This window comes from Populus nigra, chromosome 5 (genome assembly GCF_951802175.1).
Source record: "Populus nigra chromosome 5, ddPopNigr1.1, whole genome shotgun sequence".
Lineage (NCBI taxonomy): Eukaryota > Viridiplantae > Streptophyta > Magnoliopsida > Malpighiales > Salicaceae > Populus > Populus nigra.
In genome coordinates this window covers 7,850,052-7,857,166 of record NC_084856.1, presented here as the reverse complement: position 1 = coordinate 7,857,166, position 7,115 = coordinate 7,850,052, and the positions used below count along the sequence as shown (strand labels likewise).

The following is a 7,115-nucleotide window of genomic DNA, read 5'->3' as shown; positions in this document are numbered from 1 at the left end:
TGTGCTATATTTTGATCCTAGCTTCTTAAAGTCACCATACAAGGATTCAAAAGAATCATGCAATTCAATATAGATAAGGTCAAATTCATCATCCAAAGAGAGTACTTTATTATCACTTTTAATTGTCATGAAACACATGTTTGCAACATGTTTTTCTTCATCACTTGAACTAGAGTCTGAGTCAGCACTCTATGTCTCTTTCACTACTCATTTGTGATGATGATTCTTCTTTTTGTTTTGAAAGAGAGTGTAATCAACCTTTATATGTCCTTTCTTATTGCACTTACAACATTTAATTGCCTTCTTGTTAGATTCTTTTTTATTTTCATCCTTCTTGAAATTTAAAAACTTTATATTCCCTTGATTCCTTTTTAGGAAATCTTAGAATTGTCTTGTGATAAGTGCAATGTCCTTCTCCACTTCATCGTCGTCATCATCATCATTATCAATATGGTGAAAGGTTTTGAATGCCAATTTCTTCTTTGAATTCTCTTCTAGTTCTTGTTTTTTCATGGTGATCCCATGTGTCATTAATGATCCAATGAGCTCTTCCAATGGAAGTTTAGTGAGATTCTTGGCTTCTCGAATTGCCTTCACCTTTTCTTCCCAGGCCTTTAGTAAGGACCCAATAATTTTGCTCACAATTTTGTTATTAGTATAAGTCTTACCAAGAGCATCCAAACTATTAATGATAATTTTCATTCTGGTAAACATACTAATTATGGATTCATTTTGAATAACTCACTTCTACTTAATGCATAATATAAAGTATTCATAGTTTTAGTATCCATAGATAACAACTTTTTATCACTATCAGTATACTCACTTCTAGCCTTACGAATAGTTATACCATCTTTAATTTTAATAGGCTTGTGAGGTCCATTTTCAATAGATAATCATAGATCATAATCAATAGATTAAAAATATATAATCTTCCTAGCTTTTCAATGGGTATAGTCATTACCATTTAAAAAAAAAAGTGGCCTAAAGGATGATTTTCCTTGATTTTGAACATAACAACTAGTGGTTGTCATTCTACTCAAAGTCTAAGCAAAATAAGTAAATGAGAACCTTGCTTTTAGACCAATTGTTGTTCTAGGATCAAAGCAACAATAACACCTAAGATGAGGTGAATTAGGTATTCCACTAATATTAACAAATAATGCAATTTAAAACCATTAAGCACACTAAGAACAATAAACACAATAATCAAATATATAATAAAAGTGCTTAAAATATATAGGTAAAGGAAGAAAGATTGCAAACTTGGTTTTTAACGTGGTTCAACAAACTTATATCCACACCCCAAGTACCAGCTATAATTAAGTATTGTATTCTTTTACTAATCCAAGTTAAAGATACGGTGAATCCATACCAAGCTTATACACTACTTGAAGATGTCCTCTCCTCAAGATTTTTCCCTTGGTAACAATACATTACTAATGCCAAGAGTTTATCCAAACTCAAGTTATTACAATTTGAAAATGTTTAAATGTTGTGAGAATAAGAATGTATACTCTTGTGCAAAAATATGAAGGTTTTAATGCACAAATATGAGTATGATTAAGGATTGATGATTTTGAAGTTGTTTTTCTTTTAAAATAACTTGTATTTGATATATGTTCAGATTCACTATTTAATTCTGCAACTAGACAAGCCATATATATATTTTTAGTAAAAGCTAGTTGTTTTTATAATTGTTAATGTTTCTTTGACAGATGAAACAATCGACCAGTTTATATCAGTTAGGATAATCGATCAATCGGTTCCTGCATATTTCAAGGTGTTCATCCCTGATGTACAAACAGTCAACCGGTTCAACTTAAAACCTAGATTTGACAGTTTTAAACCTCGTGAAACTTGAACTGACTAAATGCATATCAATCATATAATACAAGTAAAGTGAAGTATGTGAATTCATTTTAATTTGTGATATCAAGTAAGATTCAAAGATTTATATAATCTGCCTAAAATGAATCCTTAAGAACTAAGTCTTCATTTGTTTTGCATCTTGGACTCATTGATTGATTTCTCCATTCAATTTTTCATGCTAGTTGATGTGTTCTTTATATAAAACCATTTTTAAATTATTCTCAACCAAGCATATTATTAGTCCAATTTTATTTAATTGTTATCATCAAAATATATAAATATTAATATATGGCCCAAATGTCAATAAGTGTATATGCCTTATAGCTAATCAGTTGGTTACGCATAGTATTGACTTTATTCATGTAAATATATTTAATTTATTAATAAAAAATTATATATCTTTAATATTTAACAAATATTTTATTAATGAATCTAGAATAAAGATAAACTTGAATCGACTAAGGAAATTATAAAGTTGTTATAATTATGAGATTCTTATTGCATCAAAGTATTGTTCCTAAATGTTCTTGGCCAATGCTCTATTAAGACTGAATATTAATTAAAACTACATATTATATTTCTTCTTTTATGAAAATAAGTAATTATTCTGATCATAAGCTGAGGTATGAAAGATATCTAGAACTAATATGTAGGTGTTTGTCAGATGATATGTACATTGAACTAACTTGTATGAGAATTTCATATGAAGAGATCACTTGTGTTTATGGAAATGCTTACGTGATAATTATACAAGTGATCCTTAGACTTGAGATCACTAAATTATCTTATATTTTAATTATACTACACATTGTTTTAAAGAAATAACTTTAAGGTATCTGCAAGCTTTTGTTATATCTGTTAGAGAATAATATAAATTATATTTTGGGACCTCACCTTAAAGCTTAAGTTATTGAGTTGAGATGGTTCTTTGACATTATATTAGAGCCTTAACAACCAAACAGTCACAAGTTCGAATCTCATCATTCTTATTTATTTGATAAAAATTAAGCACAATGTAGTGTGTATGTGCAAGTTTCAAGTCCAAAGAACTTTCACTTGAGGGGGTGTGTTAAATAATAATATAAATTATATTTTGAAACCTCACATTAAAGTTTAAGCTATTGGGTAAAGAAGGCTTTTTAACAATATCATCTTATGAAAATACTTTGTATATGGAATGATGATGTGTGGTTCTTTAGCATTTTCTACTTACAAATTAAAAGAATACAAAATACAGATGATAAGGTATGATGTCCATTTATTTTCCTGATGGATCAATTGCAAGATATCTGAGGGCACGGAACTGGAACGTCAAGAAGGCACTGAAAATGCTGAAAGAAACCTTAAAATGGAGAGCAGCACACAAACCAGAAGAGATTCGCTGGGTATGCAGGCACTTTTTATCCTTCTCGATTTTCTCTTAGTCCTTGAGAGGAAAGATCCGCTCTAGCGTTTAAGTCTTAATCAATGGATGAAATCTTGGTAGGGATCGACTTAATTTAATGGTGTGCCTCAACTTTAATGAGTAATTGAACGAGTCTCGAAGCTCTCCTACATCTTCTTTCATTTCATGCATTTTTGTTGCACTAGGAAAATGGCCTCCAGTCACATTTCACAGAATACTAAAAATTTAATATAGTTGTTTCCATACCTGTTAAGGATCCAAGCATATTGAAACTGCCACCAATAATTTATAATACTCAAAATTAAGACAAATTGCAATTGGCTATGCATCTGGAAGTCCCAGTACAATTAGTAACAATTTCCATCAGGAAACTCAGCATTGTGGGTTATGGGACTGGTCAAATTTGTTCTAGTTGTGGATCTACTCATGCGATGGTGTTTATTTCTGTCACTGTTTTTGTTTCTAATGCAGGAAGACGTTGCTCATGAAGCACAAACGGAGAAAATCTACAGATCAAATTACTTTGACAAGCATGGAAGAACAGTTCTTGTCATGAGACCTAGTTGCCAGGTTTGATCTGACAATCTCTCCCGACCTTTCTCTGCGTGTTGTGATTTGTGAGGCTGCTACTGCTTGGATTTGAAGAAAAGTTTGGTTCATGTAGATGCATCACGAGGACATGCTATTAATCCCGAAAGAAAAGACACGTAAATTGTTCATCCATGATTTGGACACCAAATAATCAAAAAATTAGCTTTGCTTCAGGACTCAGATCCAACAATACAATCACACGATTCTTCCCCTCCCACGAATTATGACTTGTTTTTATATATAAAGAAATTCCGAGTAAAATTCAAAAAGTTTATGAATATATCTAATTAAATAAATTAAAAATTATTTATACAATAAAAAAATTATAAAACTCAATCCTTGCTTAACTAAACTTGCTTAACTAAACTATTAAGTGATTGGAAATTATCAATGTGATTGGAAAAAAATCAAACTGAAACAAATTATATTATCTAATTAATAATCAATTAAATATTAAATATTAAGTGATGAATTTTTTTTTTAAAAGTAATACAGATTTTTAAAAATTCAATTGTAATAGATAAAAAAAAATAATGCCTAAGCTCACATGCTTAAAACAACCCATGCACCTTAATCTTATTCAGAAAATCAACCTAAGCTGATTCAAAGGAAGAAAAATCTATTTTGCAATCATATTTTGACAAACAAAAAACCCAAAACTAACATTCTAAATAGCTTATAAAATATATTTATAGTCTCTAACAACCTAAAAATTAACTTTAAAAGAAACAATCAAACTAAAATCAAAATTCTTTTCGAGTTTAGATCTACCATTTCAGTCAATTTTATGGGGAAGAACGGCTAGGATAAACTTTCTCCTATCAAAATGAACCCATTGACACCAAAATTATCTTTTTTGTGGCTGGAATCAATTTAAACCAAGACTTTTTCTTTCTTCCACCAGAATCCGTCCATTTTATCTCTTTTCTCTCAAATCAAGGATCAAAAAATAAGAAAAATAAAGCTTGAGATCAAAATTGAATATCTTGATTTTTTAAAGACTGAAAGTTTATAATTTGAAATATTTGAGGATCAAAGTGATATTTAACTCCAAGTTTTAAAATACCACTTTTATGCTGTATTATCATTTCAATCCTCTATCCTTTGAATAATGTCCTTCCATAAATACGCTTTAATTAGTGATCAATTTAAGCCTACAAAGGTGTAATTAGAAGAAAAAAAATTTAAAATAACAAATTATTTTTATAATCCATAATGATCAGTCTCTCGTTAAAAAGTGGCGCTGGAAACGGGAACAATAATTTCCCCGCACACCTTTTATAGTATTTGTAATATCAACCTTAATGCAAACCGTCGTGACAATATTTTGCGTAAACCCAGTATGTTTGGCATGATGGTGAGATCTTTTGTACTTTGAAGTGTGTACAGAAATATCAGTTTTCAGGGATCAAATTCAAAAGTGATATGCTTAGCTTAATGTTGGTTACCTGTAATAATGGTAAGTTCATCTCTACTGCAGAACTCCAAGTCAATAAAAGGACAAAATAAGTATTTGTTGGTGTAATGGAGAATGCCATTTTAAATTTGCCACCAGAAAAGGAGCAGCTGGTCTGGCTTGTTTATTTCAATGGTTTCAATTTATCGCATATTTCATTGAAGGTGACACGGGAAACAGCCCATGTTTTACAAGACCATTATCCTGAATGCCTGGGTTTGGCAATCCTGTACAACCCTCCAAAATTCTTTGAACCTTTCTGGATGTTAACCCCTTATCTGTTCCCGCTGTACTCCTCAAAATTTCTAATTGTCGGATTTAGAGAATTTTTAGTTTATTCTGGCTCTTGAAAATATAAAGTTTTGATTATAGATTGTGCTCAAGGTAATAATATACACTGCCTAAATGAATTGCTAGAGATTAGTTTACAACTAAGACCATGGATCTTTTTGCAGCATGCCATGTGATCGTACACCAAAATTGCCTCAATATCGAGATTTAAACCCTCTGACACCACTTCACGTTAGCTTATGGCTCCCTCTACCCCCAGCTTATCGCTTTTCAAAACCAGGGGTCTGGTGTCCTACATTGGACAATTCCAAACCATTTTAGGCCCCTTCTCTCATTTTTTTCCCCACCAATATGCACTACACTGACCTTTTGGTGAATGTGTCATTTCTAATGTTATCCATTCTTGTGTTCTGTACACCTTAACATGCAGATCTCACTGCCACTGCCATCTTATGAGTATCTTGTTGTTTTGATACCCAACATTCACTACTATACATAAGGGCTGGCCTCACCTCCATTCTATAGAAATTACCTGGCGTTTTATGTTCTCTTTTCATAGTACTTGGTATTGAGACACTACTATAATTTCAAGAGTTCAATTTGTGGTAATCTGTCTGCTTTTTTGTTGTTTCCAATCTTTAATGTCATCATTGTATTTGTAAAATTTGATGCAAAACTGTTTTAGTTCCAATTGTGAATTGTATGGGACAGTGGTTACTTTCAGTTTCAGTATTTTGCATATTAGCATTAGCCAAGGGGCATTCCAGTGTGTTTTGTGGAGTCACAGTCCTGTTTTGCTGCTATTAGATTATTTTTGGTGAAGCCTTTCTGATTTCTCTGCACTCTATACGCTAGTTTAGTTTGCTAGTAATGTCAGGATAACCTTTCATTGCAGGTGGCAAAAGCATTTCTAGAGCCTAAGACTTACAATAAAGCCAAGTGTTTTTACGCGGATGAAATCAATACTATGAAAATAATGGAAGATCTATTTGATATGGACCATCTCGAAGCTGCATTTGGTGGAAAAGGTGTCGATTTTGATATAAACGAGTATGCAGAGAGGATGACGGAGGACGACAAGAGGATGCTTTCATTTTGGACAAGAGTGAGTTTCCCCCCGGCAGCTCCACAACCGGACCTGGCATCTACTACTTTGGACCCGCTTAACTTGGACTCAGATTCTGATGCTTCTGACAATACTCTAGTGATGGAATAGATTCAGAAACTGTTACCACTGTTGAAAATACTCTAGTGACTGAAGGTTGCAAGAAAGAGGCACAGTCAAAGCCAAAAGACCCACATCAGGCTGAAGTTGTGAAACCTGATGACAAAGCACATGCTTGAGCTTTGCCAAGGCAGGATGACCTGAAAGCGGTTGGTGGAGGACAGCTGACTTATCATTTTAGTCAGACTTCAATATCAAGAGTTTCTTTTGAGTTGTATTGATATCAGGTTGTGAATTTTATTTCAGTAAGTGTTTTATTTTTTTAATTGGAATGA

General features: G+C 32.1%; 1 pseudogene; it reads left to right on the top strand.

Moving 5' to 3' along the window:
- The first annotated feature begins 3,152 nt into the window (after positions 1-3,152).
- Positions 3,153-6,831, top strand: LOC133694352 (uncharacterized; annotated as a pseudogene).
- The last annotated feature ends 284 nt before the right edge of the window (positions 6,832-7,115 follow it).